The sequence below is a fragment of the Macaca mulatta genome, chromosome 14 (genome assembly GCF_049350105.2).
Source record: "Macaca mulatta isolate MMU2019108-1 chromosome 14, T2T-MMU8v2.0, whole genome shotgun sequence".
Lineage (NCBI taxonomy): Eukaryota > Metazoa > Chordata > Mammalia > Primates > Cercopithecidae > Macaca > Macaca mulatta.
The window spans coordinates 101,149,953-101,169,948 of record NC_133419.1 but is presented as its reverse complement, the minus strand read 5'-3'; the positions used below and the strand labels follow the sequence as shown (position 1 = coordinate 101,169,948).

The 19,996-nt window shown below is 36.7% G+C and overlaps 1 protein-coding gene and 1 long non-coding RNA gene across 2 annotated transcripts in view; one reads left to right on the top strand and one right to left on the bottom strand.

Moving 5' to 3' along the window:
- Window positions 1–19,996, bottom strand: part of CNTN5 (contactin 5) — a 1,035,741-nt gene that overhangs the window by 102,070 nt on the left and 913,675 nt on the right. The gene's annotated exons all lie outside the window — the stretch shown is intronic.
- LOC144334597 (uncharacterized) lies at window positions 9,186–16,155 on the top strand. Its single transcript, XR_013404559.1, has 2 exons — window positions 9,186–9,308; window positions 14,134–16,155. It is a non-coding gene; the product is annotated as an uncharacterized LOC144334597 (long non-coding RNA).

Genomic DNA, 19,996 nt, shown 5'->3' with positions numbered 1-19,996 from the left:
TTACCTTGATCTGATTGCTGTACAGTATATGTATCAAAGCATCACTATGTACATCCTGGATACATACAATTATTATTTGTGAAAAACCATCATTCTTAGCAAACTATCACAAGAACAGAAAACCAAACACCGCATGTTCTCACTCATAGGTGGGAACTGAACAATGAGATCACTTGGACTCAGGAAGGGGAACATCACACACAGGGGCCTATCATGGGGAGGGGGGAGGGGGGAGGGATTGCATTGGGAGTTATACCTGATGTAAATGACGAGTTGATGGGTGCAGAACACCAACATGGCACAAGTATACATATGTAACAAACCTGCACGTTATGCACATGTACCCTACAACTTAAAGTATAATAATAATAAATAAATTTTTTAAAAAATAAAAAATAAACAAAAGAAGCTTTCAGATGGCTCCAGCTTCAGCCAGCAACTACATGAGAAAATCGAGCAAGAATTGCGTGGCCTGTCAGCTGCTAAAATCATGAGACAAAATAACAGAGTGATGTTTTAAGCTAATAAATTTTGGGGCAGCAATGACTAACTGGAACTTGCTTAAGGAGTATTTTCATCAGTATGAATAGATGCAGAAAAGGCTTTTGACAAAATTCCAACAGCCCTTCATGCTAAAAACGCTCAATAAATTCGGTATTGATGGAACGTACCTCAAAATAATAAGAGCTATTTATGACAAACCCACAGCCAATATCATACTGAATGGGCAAAAACTGGAAAAATTCTCTTTGAAAACTGGCACAAGACAGGGATGCCCTCTCTCACCACTCCTATTCAACATAGTGTTGGAAGTTCTGGCTAGGGCAATTAGGCAAGAGAAAGAAATCAAGGGTATTCAGTTAGGAAAAGAAGAAGTCAAACTGTCCCTGTTTGCAGATGACATGATTGTATATTTAGAAAACCCCATTGTCTCAGCCCAAAATCTCCTTAAGCTGATAAGCAACTTCAGCAAAGTCTCAGGATACAAAATTAATGTGCAAAAATCACAAGCATTCTTAGACAACAGTAACAGACAAACAGAGAGCCAAATCAGGAATGAACTTCCATTCACAATTGCTTCAAAGAGAATCAGATACCTAGGAATCCAACTTACAAGGGATGTAAAGGACCTCTTCAAGGAGAACTACAAACCACTGCTCAGTGAAATCAAAGAGGACACAAACAAATGGAAGAACATACCATGCTCATGGATAGGAAGAATCAATATCGTGACAATGGCCATACTGCCCAAGGTAATTTATAGATTCAATGCCATCCCCATCAAGCTACCAATGAGTTTCTTCACAGAATTGGAAAAAACTGCTTTAAAGTTCATATGGAACCAAAAAAGAGCCCGCATCTCCAAGACAATCCTAAGTCAAAAGAACAAAGCTGGAGGCATCACGCTACCTGACTTCAAACTACACTACAAGGCTACAGCAACCAAAACAGCATGGTACTGGTACCAAAACAGAGATATAGACCAATGGAACAGAACAGAGTCCTCAGAAATAATACCACACATCTACAGCCATGTGATCTTTGACAAACCTGAGAGAAACAAGAAATGGGGAAAGGATTCCCTATTTAATAAATGGTGCTGGGAAAATTGGCTAGCCATAAGTAGAAAGCTGAAACTGGATCCTTTCCTTACTCCTTATACGAAAATTAATTCAAGATGGATTAGAGACTTAAATGTTAGACCTAATACCATAAAAATCCTAGAGGAAAACCTAGGTAGTACCATTCAGGACATAGGCATGGGCAAAGACTTCATGTCTAAAACACCAAAAGCAACGGCAGCAAAAGCCAAAATTGACAAATGGGATCTCATTAAATTAAAGAGCTTCTGCACAGCAAAAGAAACTACCATCAGAGTGAACAGGCAACCTACAGAATGGGAGAAAATGTTTGCAATCTACTCATCTGACAAAGGGCTAATATCCAGAACCTACAAAGAACTCAAACAAATTTACAAGAAAAAAACAAACAACCCCATCAAAAAGTGGGCAAAGGATATGAACAGACATTTCTCAAAAGAAGACATTCATACAGCCAACAGACACATGAAGAAATGCTCATCATCACTGGCCATCAGAGAAATGCAAATCAAAAGCACAATGAGATACCATCTCACACCAGTTAGAATGGCGATCATTAAAAAGTCAGGAAACAACAGGTGCTGGAGAGGATGTGGAGAAATAGGAACACTTTTACACTGTTGGTGGGATTGTAAACTAGTTCAACCATTATGGAAAACAGTATGGCGATTCCTCAAGGATCTAGAACTAGATGTACCATATGACCCAGCCATCCCATTACTGGGTATATACCCAAAGGATTATAAATTATGCTGCTATAAAGACACATGCACACGTATGTTTATTGCAGCACTATTCACAATAGCAAAGACTTGGAATCAACCCAAATGTCCATCAGTGACAGATTGGATTAAGAAAATGTGGCACATATACACCATGGAATACTATGCAGCCATCAAAAAGGATGAGTTTGTGTCCTTTGTAGGGACATGGATGCAGCTGGAAACCATCATTCTTAGCAAACTATCACAAGAACAGAAGACCAAACACCGCATGTTCTCACTCATGGGTGGGAACTGAACAATAAGATCACTTGGACTCAGGAAGGGGAACATCACACACCGGGGCCTATCATGGGGAGGGGGGAGGGGGGAGGGATTGCATTGGGAGTTATACCTGATGTAAACGATGAGTTGATGGGTGCAGCACACCAACATGGCACAAGTATACATATGTAACAAACGTGCACGTTAAGCACATGTACCCTACAACTTAAAGTATAATAATAATAAATAAATTAAAAAAAAAAAAAGAAACTGTCAGGAGAACCCTCAACTATTATGAAAAAGACTTGAAATTTAGTTAATATGTCTATGTAGGAATAATTGCCAATAAAGTCATTTATTAAGCTCTACTATGTTGTTACATTTGTTCTGTTTCATTCCCTCCATTCTATTTATTCACCTCTTCAAAGAGCACTTAACAACCACCTATGTGCAAGGCCCAATGGGAGACACTGTGGAAGACAACTCTTTGTTAATTTAAATAAAATAATTTGCCTCTCAGAGTATTAAAGTTCTATGAAAATGTTTAAATTAGCCCTCTTAAAGAAGGGTATATTGCTTTCATAATAGGTAATAATCTAATTTTTAAACCTTCAGCTGGAACAAAAAATATAATTTACAACATAATAAATCCTCTTTGTTCTTTTTGATATTTGTCTGCTTGCCCAAATATGGTTCTTAGAAAATAAATAGTGACAGGGACAAAGATTTATATACCCAAGATACTGACTGAGGCTGTGTAATTATTTATAATTATAAACCATTGTAAACAAATTGCTCAATAATTATGTAATGTTTAAATTCTAAATTCTTATCCTGAAATATTAGTCAGCCATTAAAGTGCCTATTTATTCTTCTGTAACTTCCACTTGTCTGAACATCCAACATGGTGCATGATATACATTAGACCCTCAATAAATATTTGTAGAGGGAAAGATGAAGAGAGGGAAAAAAGGAAGGAAAAATAAATAACGGAAGAAAGGACAGTGGAGTTATATTTTGAGTGTGGAATTAACAAGTAAAAGAATGTTTTAAAATATGATAATGATATTAGAGATGAAATTTAAGTTTCTTTTTTGTTAAATCAAAATATATTTGGGTTAACAGGCTTTTTTTTCATCCAAGTTTAGGGTGGTAATAAAAATGACAGACTAGCTCCATGAATGAAGAAAATCATCCTTTCATATGATTTAATAATAAGGGTCATCATTATTGGAAACTGAGACCGTTATAGCCTATGGACAGCTAACTTTTCTAAATAATGGTAAATCTGAAATATTTTTATGAATATATTAACATACAGATATTCTGAATATTTGCCAGTGTGATTTACCTTCTAAGAGAGATTAAACAAAATTTTAACCGTAAAAAAGTGAAAACAGGATTTACTATTATTATATTAGAATTGGCTTATCAATGCTTTATTTCTGAAAAAATATTTTTATACATCATATACTGAATGCTGCCTGCCATAAGCTTCCTGTATATATTTCGGAGTGAATTACATCAACCTACTAATATAGTCAGTATCTTTGTTTTTAAGGCCTGTTAATAATTCTACTTTTGCTGTTTTTTGACTTTTTAAAATAGGGAGGAAAAGTTCTCCTAAAAGGCTTTTTCAGCTAATTTACATAAGGCATCTTTGAAGATAGATTAATAAGAAGCAAACATCTCAGCGATGACAAATGTGTGACAGTCCAGATGATATACCAATGCCACTCATGTAGTAGAAACCTCATTAAATTTGATACTTAGTTATAATGATTCAGTGTCAAATGGTCAGTAATCTGACAACTATTTTTCCCCCTCAGGGACAATGCTATTGTAAAGGATCACTAAATTAAATACTGTATTTGGAAATAGTCAAGTTTGAAAAATGGGCACAGTCTGTTCATTTCTTCATGGTAAGGACTGCTGAGCAAATGACAAACCAAAAGCCCTGAGCAGAATCCTCATGGATTCAATCTAGCCTCAATCAAGGGTTCCCCAGCATTGCAGACTGATATCAGATCAACTCTTTCTGTTGATTTCATGTTCAGTTAGAAAATCTTCTCTTGAGAATCAATTGTCTTTTAAAGCTGAAAAGTGAATAAAATGTATATGTGTATATATATCTCCTTGGAATCTTTAAAGCTCTTACTATCATACTGGTAACATGAAATAGAGACCTACATGAAATAGAGACCTAACATGAAATAGAGACCTTCATATGTCAGTTTAGCAATGTTACAGAGTCACAGAATTTTTAAATTAACCGGAGTCATCTGTTCAAACCATATTATTTTTCAGATGAGGAAGTAGTACTTGAAAGTGGAAAATTCCTCCTTAGAAACAGAGGCAAAAAGAGTCTTCTTGCTTTGAAGGTAAAATCATTGAATCAGGAACAGGCTTTAGTCTTGACAACTGGTCAAATATGTCAAATTATGATAAATTCATGTGCTAACAAACAGAAAGTTGTGTGTTGACTTCTTGTGAAATTATTGCTCATTCTCCTTGTAGACAGCAACTAGTGGTGCCAGGTTGTAGAGTCCTTGTGGTGTGACTGTTCAGTCCTTCATGAGGAGTTCTTCTTAGAGCCTCCTCCCAATGCTGAGATGAATTCCCCAAATTCCAAGCAACTTTTCTGGCTTTTTCTCAACCAGATAACATCACATTTTCTGTGAAGTTCTGAGACTTGCTGATTCAACAAAACCCCTATTATTATACATTACTATTTGCATTATAAATCTATTGTTTTTTTCTTCATTTTTATTTGATTTTAGAAACTTTTCTGCTGTTTTCTTTCTTTCTCTTTTTCTTTTTTTTAGAGACGTGGTCTCATTTTGTTGCCCAGGTTAGAGTGCAGTGGCATGATCATAGCTTACTCTTGCCTTGACCACCTGGGCTGAAGTGATCCTCCTGCCTCAGCCATCTGAGTAGCTAGGGACACAGGCACATGCTACTATTCCCAGCTAATTTTTAAATTTTGTATAGAGATGGGGTCTCACTGTGTTGACCAGTGTGGTCTCAAACTCCTGGCCTCAAGTAATCCCAACCTTGACCTCTCTAAGTGCTGGGATTACAGGCATGAGCCACCCCACCTGACCCCTGTTGTTTCTCCTATATAGTAGTTTTAAGTGAAAAAGTTAAACTTACTGGTATTCAAAACATTAAACAGGTCTTTGTTTTAAATCATTTAAAACTAAAATGAGAATTTTGATACCAAAGATGCTCGTTATCCTAATTGTTTTATTTTTAATCCAGTAAATACTGTTTGAGGACAGACATTTCCAAACACGTGCGGGAATATGCTCTGGAAAAAAGGGAAGCAGGCACGGCAATCAATCATGGAAGCAAAGTCCTAAACACATCCTAATACCAAGTGAATAGGAGGTTTAGCTACTGTCTGCAAGATTAGATTAATGCAGAGAGATAAATTGAAAAACTCAGGCCATGGTGACTAATTTTTATTTTTATCATGCGGTTTACTCATCTACAATGAACCATCCAGTACAAAGGACCAGTTTGTGTTGACTCAATGGAAAAGGATTTGTAGAAATAGTCATGAGAAAATATTTCAATAAAAAATAATATTTAATAATGTGACTAGACTTTCCATAGTACATTAATATTAATACCTGCAAAGCTGATGTGTTCACCTTTATAATAAAGTTATGAAGAATTATGGTATACCCTTATTTAGGAAGTATGGTATTATTGATAGAATATTTATTTTTATACAAGATGATGTCTCCTGATGTACTCTTGACATCCTGGGCTGGCAATGTTCAGCTTCATATGGGATTGGGTCATTCCTCTTTACCTTCTCCTCAGATACTTTCTGACCATCATTATGTTACTCATGATGCCTAGAGGGCTTTCTTACATTTGCTTGCTATTTACTAATCTAATCTAAGTGACCTTTTCCTACTGTTTTCAGTCTCATGAGAATAACCAACTCTTTATACCAAGGGTACTCAAGAATGGAAATGAGAAACAAACAGTTCTACCTTCCTTTTTTTCCAAAAGCAATTTTGCTTTCAATCAGTTTGATCAAGCTGAACTTTTATTATCTGTTTATCTGTTACCATCATCATTATCTATCCTTCTACCCATTCCTGTATCTAATCTATCACCTACATAACCTGATTCCTCGGCATGAAACTCCTGTCCCTCCTTACTTTGCCTGTTTAACACCTATTTAGGCTTCACATTTTGAATCTTTGCTCAGGCTTCACTTGGAGCAGACTTCTCTGACTGTCTTGGCTACGTAAAATTCCTCTATTGCATACATTCATAGTACCATGTACCTCTCATTCATACAGTAGTTGAAATCACAGTGAAGACTTTCTATTTATTTGTGTGACTGTTTTACTAGTGGTGGCTTTCCTCTTTAGATTTTAGGTACAGGAAGACTGGAATTGTGCTTGTATTTTTTCTCACTATTGTATTTCCAGGGTCTAGGGGACAGTGCATGACACAGAGTATGTTCTAAAGTAGATTTGTAATAAGTGATTGAATTAATTTTTATTAGCTTAACAGATTCGTATAGTCATTGACTTAATTTTTATACATATTTTTACTTTTGGTCAATCAAAATCTGAGAAAAAGTAATACATCTTTACAAAATTACAGCATTATTCTGAAAGAAGACTCTAAATTTATGTTAAAAATAGGATTATATTATGCTGCTTTCTCAAATTTGTTCAGTGTTACTCATTAGATATCCACCTTTCTATGCTGTTTTCCTAAACAAAAATGAATAGACTCTTAGTAACTTTCAAACTGTGATAAGCAACAGAATTTCTGGTATGTTTTTTAAAAAGAATGTAAATTTTATGAGCTGTACCCAAGAGCTACTGAATTTCAACTTCCATGACTAGAGCCCCAGGATTTGTACTTTTTACAAGATGCCTAGAAAATTTTTATGTACTCTATATTTCAAGAAAAAATGATCTAAAGAAGAGAGATTTGGACCAAGAGTCAGGATAATTTTATTTCAGTACTATTTCATGCAAAAGCTTTAAGAAAATTTCTGAACCTCATTAAATCTCAGTTTCCTTGCATTTTATAAAGAGAATGATAATATCAACCTTATATAATTGTGAAAAATACATAGAGTCATGTATGTACAATGTACTTTCTAAATGACAAATAGCTATTTTAGCACTGATTGGGCCTCTCACTAGTCTGTAACTTTGACAATATCAATCTCAAAATGCTTCCTTTTTTCAAATCAATGAAAACAACCCATGTATCACATTTGATTTTAGCAAAATAAATGAGAAAATATATGAAACATTCAAAAAGGAAAAAAATATATACTATCATTGGAAGATTCAATAATCTCTACCATCTGGGGAGCTTATAATGGAATAAGGGGAAAATACCAAAATAATAATGACTTAATGCTCATCTATCAAGTAAAAGCCATTGTGCTAAATGTTATATATTTTCTCTCTAATTTTTATAGTTAATTTGGTACTGATATCCCTTTTCCAAAAATGAAAAGTTAAGTCTCAGAAAGTTCAGATAACTCACCTAAGGTAATGTCAAGCAACATTCCTTAAGTGGCTCTGGGGTTTTATTCTGATTCTTATTTGCATATGTATATGAGTTTTAACTCCATGATATTCATTTTTACATAAAACTACTTTACATAATTCAGTCTAGACAGGACGTGTAGATTTCAGAAGACTAAAAATTATGAACAGGGGCAAATAAATTTTTATTGGTTGAAAATGAATTTAGAGGTAGCTTTTCTACCTCTGCATGCTAAAAGTAAAGTAGACTTTGTTACTGATTCCCTAATATTCACTCTACTTGTCTCAGTGTGGTATAAAGAATTAACCCCTCTGCCTCCTCCTCATTATATGAATGGCCTTGATTAGTCTATATCAGTCCTGCCAAACTCATGCACCCCTGCTAAGGATTGGTTCAGGAAGCTAGGCCTAAGCCAATCAGATCATGGCAATCTTCTTGTGATAGAGACTTGTTCAGGAATAAGCACATTCTCTAAAATGGTATAACCAGATGGTAGGATGCATGTTTGTATGAAGTGTGGGAGAAATACACTAGCTCCTTCTCCTGTTGTATGTGAACGAGAAAGATTTAGCCGCTGTTATTCCGGGAAGTCAATCTGTGATTACAGTGAAAACCAGCCTTAGTGTGGGGCCAAAATTGTAGATGATGGAGTGGAGAGACAAAACAAACCTGTGGGCCCTTGCATAAAAAGTTGAGCCACTAGATTAATCAATTAAAACACCTGCTTAACTTCCTGTCCTGAAAACCAGTGGATTCTTTATTGTTTACATCAATTTGAGTTAGGCTTTATATTATCTACAAGTGGACACATTCTAAGATATAAAGGATAAATGAGTGCAGGGGCCTTTGAAAACAGTATGCTGAGAATAGATAGGGCTCAAGGACAGTATCTCCAATTGAACTTTTAATGAACTCCCGTAGGCGCCAAGAAGGCGGGCAGATAAGGAAGAGCATAGAAACAAAGAACTGAGTAGAAGGTTACATCTGGGAAAAGAAAGTTTGTTTTGCATTGCATTCTTTCTGCTGACGTGGGGTTTATGGAGTATAAATAAAGTGAGGCGGAGGCTCTGAGCGCGGCCGCCATGTTCTCTGTGTGTCTTTGTCTTTTGTGTGTTCTTTCATTCTCCACCACCCCCGGCACGGACCCCAACAAGTGGCGCAGCGAGCAGGGTCAGCACCGGTGAGTAGGGGAGAACAAGAAGGGGAACCCCCTAGGGGCGGGTAAGGCCCAGATATTGTTAAGGGGAACCTTCTTAAGCTTTCATTATGGGGAATTCCATCTCTCTGGCCTCAGAATATTTACGGCTGTTTCAAGGACTATTGCTGTCTATAGGAGTAGAAGTGAAAGAAAAAGACTTTCAAGTGATTGTTTGCCCATGTTGAACAACATTGTTACTGGTTTCAGTATCAGACTAAAGTGCAGCTGAATCGCAGAGAATGGTTACAGGTAGTAAAAACTCTGCTTAGAGCTCTCCAGTTAGGGGATATTATGCCTCTAAAATTGTGGACCTTGTGTAACTCTATCACTCAGACATTAGAGTTACTTGAGACTGATTCAGAGTGTGGTAATGTAGCCACAGGAGGAAAGGTATCTGAGGATTTGGGAAAAAATAAAATAAAATAAATCTGAAATGGAGCCCATTTGTGCCAGGATAACAGGATGGTGGGGGTAGCAAAAGGGGGAAAAGAGAAAAAGCCAGTTCTTCCTTTTTCTAAGGGAAATTCTGACATGCAGTGTATTATGGAAATGCTTCAACAAATATTACAGATACATTCTTCTAATTCACCTTTGTGAGCTTTCCCTGTTTCTTTTCCTTCTGCCCTGTTAAAAGAGGCTTTTCCAGTGCCTCCAACCCCCCGGCTTCCTTATCTTTACCTTTGTTTGGCAAAGTTGAAGCCTTGTTCACATCAGACATACTTTAAATTTATACTAAACACCTGTTTAATATGTCAAAACCAGTGTATATGTATATCTTGTTGTTTGTTAAAATATTATGAGTATTTCAATAGTTAATAAATAAGCACATTAATATTAACTATTAGTATTAATATAGTATTAATAACCGCAGCTAGGAAATTGTTATGTTATAGGGGTGCATAGGTTCCACCAATTTACACTCCAAACAGAAGTTGAGTATTCGAGCTGCCTAACACATTAACTACCTCTTGATATTTTCTGTGTTTTTAAATTTTAACCATTGTATTGTGTATGTAATGATTCTCAATTTGGTATTAATATACATATTTCCTAGTGAGTAATGATGTTAGACATATAGGTTTATTGTCATTTCCTTGTTCTGCTACTTTTGGTTGGGTTATTTGCCTTTTCTTATTAATATGTTGAGATTCTTTATATTTGGGGATATGAGTATTATTATATATTATATATACTTTTAATAAAAAAAAAAATTAAGGAGCTGGATCTGTTTCCAATTATTTGTGCTTCTTTTGCTCCTAATGCTCAGTTTTCAAATGGTGGCAATAATGTCCAATTTAATGCCTTACAAATTAAATTTTTAAAAAGAAATGAAAGCTGCCATTTCTAACTATGGACCTCAATCTCCTTTTATCCTTGGTCTTCTTAATATTTTTCATCAGAAAATTTGATAATTCCTATAGACTGGAAGACTTTGGCGAAGGCTTTTCTTGATCGTTCTCAGTGGTTACAATTGCACAGCTGGTAAATGAACAAGGCACATGTATAGGCTAGGAAAAATATTATGTGTGATCCCCCTGGACCCACTGAGGAACAACTCACAGGCACGGGCCAATATGCTACTCTTAATGCTCAGGCTGGTCTAGATGATGTTGCCCTTACTCAAATCAAGACTTTGTTTTTAAGGGCCTGAAATAAGGTAGAGATAACAGGAAAATGTTCCCTTTCCTCTGTGAAGATTTTACAGGGCACAAATGAACTATATCCAGATTTCGTAGCCCATCTTCAGGATGCTGTCTTCAAAATTGTGGGTGCTGGCCTTGCTTCAAAAATTTTGTTACAAACATTGTCTTTTAAAAATGCTTATGCTGACTGTTAAAAATTGTTAAAATCATTAAAGGCCAATGGGGCCAATTTAGATAAATATAATAAAACTTGTGTTAGTGTTGGAGGGGCTATTTATAATGCTCAATTATTTGCTGGAGCTTTGTCTAAAGCCTTAAAAGGAAATAACAAACAAGGTGTTTGCTTTCAGTGTGGTAAACCTAGACATTTCAAAAAAGAATGTCATAAAAATTGAACACTTTTATCCCTCAAGGCAGAAAGCTGCCTTCAGAGGTGTACAAATATTGTGGTAAAGGTTGACATTGGACAAATAAATGTTGTTCCAAAACTGATAAAAGTGGAAATTTACTATCTCCTCTCCTGGGAAACGGGAGCCGGGGCCCACAGGCTTGGGGCCCCAACAATTACAATACAAGTCTACTACAATATTCAGTGAGCAATGGCCTACAACATTAAGGAATAAATTCAAGTCCTCCTTAAGGATCCCACACCTTACCCCAGTTTCTCAGCTTTATGCGGCAACTAAGCAGAGCACCGCTGCTGACTTAGCTATTACTCAGCCTTATACTTTGTCTCCTAATAGAGGAGTATATAAATTAGCTATTAGAGTGTGTGGCCCTTTGACAAAAGGACATGATATTACTAATAAAATTTTTATTTTGGTACAAGTTTCACAATTTATACGCCTAGAGGCAGGGGAACGTATTCTCAATAGAGAGGGTTTCGTAGCACAGAAAAAACTGTTTTTTGGGAAACTTTAGTTTCTAATCAAAAGCCCTTATGTTCATTGCACATTAATGGGATAGTTTTAAAAAAGTTAATTGATACGGGGGTAAATATGTCTATTATTTGTTTAAATTAGTGGCCTATACAATGGGAAAAAAGACAAGTTTCAGTTATACTCACTGGCTTGGGTGCTGCTTCTGTGATTTATCAAGACGTAGAACCTTTAACCTGTGTCGGTCCTAAAGGTCAACAAGGTCAAGTGTTTTTTTTTATTTTTATATTGTTCCTATCAATATTAATTTTTGTGAACAAGATCTTTCACGACAATTTGCTGCTTTTTAAAACATTCCTCATATTTCCACAGCTGCCAAAAATATGATGTTCAAAATGGGCTACAATCCTTTAAACTCATAGCCACCACTCCTATTTAGGTGAAACAGTGACCATTATTTAAAGAAATACTTAGGACTCTAAAAGAGTAAGTCAAAAAACAAATGGCCGAGAGGAATATAAAGCCACGTATTTCTGCATGGAATTCCCGTCTTTGTCTTGTCTTAAAACTATAAATGTTTACATTAAACCTAGGGAAAGTTTACAGCCTGGTCTTCCTAATCCTGCCCTTATCCCACAAAGTTAAAACCGGAGAAAAGCAGCAAGATGCTTTTGTATCATTACAAACTCAGCTTTCTTTCTACTCACTTAATATTGCCACAGAAAAAATTTAACTGGATTTTCTTATTCAATATTTAGGTTATACCTTGGGGGCACAAAATATTCGACCCCAAAAAATTCAAATTCGACGTGATCATTTAAAAACATTAAATGATTTTCAAAAGCTTCTAGGAGACATTAATTGGATGCGTCCTGTTTTAGGAATACCAACATATCAGTTATAACATCTTTTTTCTATTCTAGAAGGAGACAGTCACTTGGACAACTCACGCCATTTAACTCCTTTGGCTTTACAGGAACTCCAGCTTGTTGAAGAGCAACTTCAAAAGGCCCTTCCTTTTGTTTATTTCATACTTTACCTTCTCCCACAGGAATGATTCATCAAACTAGTCGACCACTAAAATGGATCTTTTTGTCCAATAAAATATCTAAACGCTTGGCTACTTATATCGATCGTTTAGCTGAACTGATCATCAAAGGACGGCATCACTGTCGACAACTTTGGGGAGGAAATCCTTCCTTAATTATCTCTCAATTCACTCATAGTCAGATCACTTATCTTCTTGCAACTTCTGATTCTTGGCAAGAAGCTTCATCAATCTTGAGTTACAGTTTATCCTTATCCCTCGGTGCAATAGGGAGAATTGTTTGCTATTCTCATGGTCTTACTTGATTTCCCTACTACTGGTTGTAACATTGTTAGTGATTCTCAATACGCCATTTATGTTACTTCTTATATTTCTCAGGCAACTTTACCTCTTTGTGCTACTTCTTCTCTTCAGAAATTCTTTTCTTTGTTATCCTTTACTTTGAGCCAACATCGAGCTCCTTTATTCATCACTCATCTTCGTTCTCATTCTCAACTTTCTGGACCATTAGTTCATGGTAATACTCAGATTGATTTGCTTTTAATTGGCCACCTACATGCTGCAGAACAAAAATATACTCTACATCACACTAATAGTTCTGGCCTTCAACGATGGTTTCATTTAACTCATAAACAAGCTCGTTCTCTTATTCGAGCTTGTCCTTCCTGTGCTCCTTTGAGCATTCCATCCTTCCATCCTGGGGTTAATCCACGAGATGTCCCTTCTTTTGGACGATTAAAGTATGTTCATCATACCATTGGTACCTTTTCTCATTTCTGTTATTACTCATCTCTTAGTTTGTTTCGCCATCATGGGCATTCCTCTTATACTTAAAACTGATAATGCCCCTGGTTATGTCTCTCATAAATTACAAGTTTTCTTACAGTAATACAATATTCAACATATCACCGGTATCCCGGGCAACAGTCAAGGTCAAGCCATCATTGAGCGCGCAAATTTAACTTTAAAAACTTAACTATTAAAACAAAACAAAAAGGGGAAAATGAGCCCCCCAGAAACCAGATTTTGAAACCAGATTTTGAAGGTTCTTTTTACCTTAATTTTTTTGAATCAATGGAGACAACTGCAAGATTCCGCTGCCGTAACCCATCTTTCCTCACCTCCCTCGGTGATAGTCCCCGCTGACAGTTTAAAGGTTTGGTATCCTAATGAAGAAGGTAAGTATGTTCAAGGGCAAGTTCTAAAACAGGGACAGGGCTATGCTCTTGTCCTTACAGGGAGCGGACCTGAGTGGTTTCCTACAAGATGATTGAAACCCTGTTGAAAAGAAAACTGGATTCAGCATGCATTTCTTCCTTTGTTGGATGTGCCTCGGCGGGGGACTTATTTCTCTTAGTGAGGCTTTGTATGAATATTGGACTTATATTCCCTTTCTGCCCTTGTATCAGGGAGTCGTCTGGGGGGAGGCGGATATTAAGGTTTTCACCAATGACACTACTTGGATGCCGTCCCCCTATATAGACAAGGACAATATAGAACGGGAAACGGGAATTATAAACAACACATATCAATTTGGAATGGAAGGAGTTCCAATATGTATGGGAAATAGTTCTCATTGTCTCCGAAGATCACATGAAGCCTGGGCTGTTCGTTATAATCATAGTCATGTGGCTGCTAATACTGTTATTATTGTAACTAGAAGTTTTTAATATAATCATACTGTATATAGTAATGAAACTATTCCTAGTTCTTTACTTTTTTGTCCTATTCTAGAGGTTTCTCCTAATATTCAGGTGCTGGAGTGACAACAATGTCGGGGAACTAAACCCCGGATTTTATTAGAATACAGTGGGATGCAAATAACTGATTGAAGTGTGCACGGTGATTTTCAAATAAAATTTAGTCACATACCTTTGAAATGACACTGGGTAAATAAAAGTATTGCTGCTAACAGTAATGAAACCTTGGTATGGCGTGAAGGAGGCCTGAAGTACAGAGTTACTTTTGGAAGTTGTTAGCTGCAGGCGATGCCATTAGCACTTTTGTGGGGAATATGCCCCTTAATCTTTCTAACCCGAATAACTCCTTTCATATTCAGTTATATCGAAATACCTCTGATATATTATTGCTTGTGTCCGTAAGCCCTACCTATTATTAGCAGGGAATTTGACATGGGATAATGATACGGGGATTGTTAATTGTACAGATACGTGTACATTTTTGTCTTGCCTCAATCATTCCTGGTGGCACAACTTTACTGAGGATATTTATATCCTCAGGGCTCGTAGGGAAATTTGGCTACCTGTTAACCTTACGCGACCGTGGGGGGCATCACCTCTTGAGACTTATATTTGGACTTCTCTCCAGCGAACCCTCCGTGCCCTTGGACTTATAATTGCCTCGGTGATGAGCCTTGTCGCCATCGTCTCCACTGCGGCCATAGCAGGGCTCACTCTTCATCAAAGCATACAAAATGCTGAATTTGTGCAGCAATGGCACGAGCAATCTCACCGGTTATGGCTTCAACAACGAAACATTGATTCTCAACTTGCTGAAAGATTGGACAACATGGAACAAGCCTTGACATGGCTTGGAGATCAGCTCACTGTCCTCAGTACTCGGATAACATTACAATGTGATTGGAACTCCACTCAATTTTGTGTAACGCCTGTGCTTTTTAACATCTCTCAAAATTGGACCGTAATCCAAAAATTATTAATAGGCCATAAAAATATTAGTTTGGACATCCAAGAGCTCACTCAGAACATTTCCGAAGCATTTCGACAACAATTACATGTGTCGTCCGGAACTGTAACCCTTCAGGAGCTGGGTCAGCGCCTTGCTGCCTTTAACCCATGGACCCAGATGAAGACATGGATTTCTACAGTCTCTGGAAGTATATTGCTTTGGGCACTTGGATTGGGTCTACTTCTTTTGGTGATTCGATGCTCCCTCCATCGCCTCCAAAAACAAAAGAAAACACAAGAACAAATATGGGCTACCTTTTTAGGATTGAGGCAAAACAAAAAAGGGGGAAAATGCAGGGGCCTTTGAAAACAGTATGCTGAGAATAGATAGGGCTCAAGGACAGTATCTCCAATTGAACTTTTAATGAACTCCTGTAGGCGCCAAGAAGGTGGGCAGATAAGGAAGAGCATAGAAACAAAGAACTGAGTAGAAGGTTACATCTGGGAAAAGAAAGTTTGTTTTGCATTGCATTCTTTCTGCTGACGTGGGGTTTATGGAGTATAAATAAAGTGAGGCGGAGGCTCTGAGCGCGGCCGCCATGTTCTCTGTGTGTCTTTGTCTTTTGTGTGTTCTTTCATTCTCCACCACCCCCCGGCACGGACCCCAACACTGAGAAATCCTTTAGTTTATAAAGGATTAAAACTAGTAATTTCTTATATTTGCTAAGACTGGTTATATGAGCATAAGTAACCTGAAGAAAAGATCACCAATTATCTAATTATTCCAGATAAATCCATTAGAATTTAAAAGTGACAAATCAATTGGGAAAACTGACAGAATAGCTGGCCAAAGCAAACAGCCAGATAGGTAAACACAGTATGCAGTAAAATGTCTTAAATGATTGAAAAATTTCCTATAGGATAATGAAACTATCACTTTTAGATAAACACTTGGGACTTATTAAAGATGTACTATTATAGCAATATATTCCTATGATCACAAAGTTCAACAAAGTATTGGAAATCAGAAAAAGAATTTTAGAGCAAAAACATCCCCATTTTACAAATCATGATTGAATAGTCTGTGTTCTTCCCACTGCTACCTTCATTTTAAAAAAGGTGTAAAAGGATTGCAGAAACTATCATGTGAAGATAGAAATAAAAAGCTAAACTTGAAAGTTTTGAAAGGTGAAGGCTGAGTAGCTACCATGAAACATAGGTTTTCATTCAGGTCTTACCATTTTCCAGCTAAGTGACTTAGGAATTCACTCTGTATCTCTGGGACTCAAAAAGTTTGTTAGATATTGAGGCTGGAAGGATGAGTTTTTCAGTGAGGATTCCAAGAAAACAGTTGCTCTGGGCTAGTAGTTAAAGAGGAAGAAGATGACTATTTTGTTGGTAGAAGAAGGGAATAAGTAAACAAATATTCCAAAAGACTGAAAAATCCAAGGCATTTGGAAGAGAGGAGAAGCATATGGCTTAAGTTTGATCAGAGAACCAAGAGTCCATAAAGGTGTCGGAAAGTTGGTTAAGGAAAGACCTTAAACACCATGGCAATAAGTTTGTACTTAATTATGTAGATAGTGGAAACCAGTACATGTTTTTGAACTGGAGGTGGACTGAGACATTAGTCTTAATAAAGGAAAAGTAAATAATGAGAATGAAACATTATTCCAGAATTTCATACTTGAATAAGTTGTAAGAATATTGGCAGAATAAAGGGAGTCTGAAGGAGGGTCTCAGAAGTTTTCTTTTCAATTTAATAAAATTAATTTTTATTGAAATACATTCTGATCATACTGAAGTACAGGGGTGAGAAGATTCTAATTTGGAGACTGAAGAGGGTTCAAAAGGTCAGGAATCACTGTGATGACTACATGACGGGGAATCAGTCATGAACTGAGATATTGATGAACAGATATCAAAGTCTATATGAAGTCAAAAACACAATTTTATTGGTGCTGAGTCAGTGCTGTTTCATTTGATTCTTTATGCCTTATGGTTTGCTCATGTACAGAAACAGAAGTAATTGAGTTTAAAAGTTGGCATGAGAGGTACCATGGAAGTCAGCAATTTCGGTAGGAATTTAACTAGGTGTAGCTGGTGACCACACAAATTAAATAGAATCTATGTGACACTCAGGGCAGGGCTCAATAAATGAGAAGCAGTGCCCAATGAAGTAGATTAAAGAAGCTGTTGTCAGAGGTTTCATGACCCAAGGTGGAGATCAGGGTATACATGGCAGGGCTTCTAGGCCACAAGTTAGGGCCACTGTAGCTGCAGACTGGGGAAGATTATAAGGTCCTCAGCTTGTTGATATATCAAATGATAGTATAGCAACTCCCCTCTTGCACATAAAATGTTAGTGAAGACTGAAGCCTTTGGTTTAGATTTTCTAATTTTTTTTGCTATACACTCCCTGTAGTGTATTGCATATAAATCATCATTTGCACTTAATATGAATTATATGAATCATTATTTGCACTTAATTTTTAATATTTGGATCAATGTTTCTTGTGAGAGTGAGTGTATGTGTGTGTGTGCACACACACATGCACACTACAAAGAACAGGATGAGGTGGAAGGTAGGATGCAGCCTGAGAAAATTCTGAAGGACTTACAGAGGTGGGAGTGCCAGGCTTCAATGGGAATTCCTAAAACCCTCGCCTACTACACCATTCTCAGATATCTTATCCTTTTATTTCATGGTGTCTGCTGCTCTGTCTTTGACAAGTTATTGGACATGGAAATATATTTAATATTAAATGCCTATGATTATTGTTTATTCAATGACTGCTCCATATTCTTTCCATGTTTCCTCCTTTGTCTGATTTTTAAAAATGTAATTAGTCTCTTTAGGGAAAAGGGGTTACATATTCATTCATTTGTATAATTAATCTGGTTTAAATCTGTGTCCTCACCCAAATCTCATGTCAAATTTTAATCCTTATTGTTGGAGGTAGGGTCTGGTGGGAGGTGACTGGATCATGCAGGCAGTTTCTTATGGTTTAACACCATCTCCCTTGGTGCTGTCATGGTGGTAGTGAGTTCTCCTGAGATCTAGTTGTTTACAAGGGTGTAGCACCACCGTCATCACTTCTTGCTCCTGCTCTGGCCATGTAAGATGTGCCTGCTTCCCTTATGCATTCCACCATGATTGAAAGTTTCCTGAGGCCTCCTCAGCCATACTTCCTGTACAGCCTGTGGAACTGTGAGCCAATTAAACCTCTTTTCTCAGGGTAAGGTAGTAAACAAGATAGGGAAGGTGTCTGCCCTTATGACTTTTAAAGAGAAGAAAGTCAATAAACATGTGAAAGATAATTTCAGATAGTAACGAATGCAATGAAGAAAAAAAAGTGGGGCAAATCGGATGGGGAAGAGGTGGGCAACATTTGATAGGGAGTTGAGAAATAAATAAGAAGGAGTCAGCCAGCCACATAAACAATATGGGCAAGAGTTTTCCAGGCAGAGAAAAGCAATGGCACAATTTTTAAGGTTAATGAGTATGGCAGTTGGAGCATAGCAAAGAAAGAGGAGAGTGGAGGTGATAATGTCAGAAACATTAGAAAGATTAGCAGGTGCCAGATTATAGAGGGATTGGAAGATAATGGCAAGGAATTTGGATTTTATTCTGAATGTGAATCAGAAGCCACTGGATAACATATGAGAGAAGTCCAAAGAAAGAAGCCATTGAAACAATAAGGCAAACGTTTGATGGAAGCTCTCAAAGGCTGTAGGACTGTTTTGGGGAAAATCTAAATCATTAAAAACATAAGTATTTTTCTTAGCAGTAAGATTTTGTAACAAATGTAAATTGTGATGCTTTAGGAAGTCACTTTTGCAGTAGATTCTGTCAGCATGGTTTCAATGACAGTGGTAGTTTCTGAGGATCCTTTGCATGCTGGTCTCCTGCAGTCTTATTTAGAGCATGATTATTTTTCTATTTGCAATGTGAGCAAAAGCAAAAATTAAACCATCCTTTCCCCACACAAGTCTTATACAAAGAAATTTAATGACATTGATCCTGATAAGTATAATTTGTGAATATGTGATTGTCATTTGAAGACTGGAACTCTGATGCCTTCATTTTGTATGTAGCTCTGTATTAGGTTCAGACTAGTGAGTTGTGAGGCAAAATGACTTGTGTCATTTTTTGGTTGAAGTTTTTAGTTACCGATGTAAGACTATCTAGAGCACTATGTTTAAAATGTTTATTTAAATAATTTTTGTATTTCTTTGTATAAAAACAAACACTTCCTGGTCAATTATCACAAACTTTCCGTGAAAGGTAAATTAACCAAGATTTCCAGGCAGTAAAGTAGACATAAATATTTAATATAGTTTTACATGAGTTGAAGTTGTAGACACTTTATATAGTCTACTATAAAAGTAATTCTGTCCATCCATCGAAGGTGATCCTTCTGAAATGGAAAACAGATATTTTAGGATATAT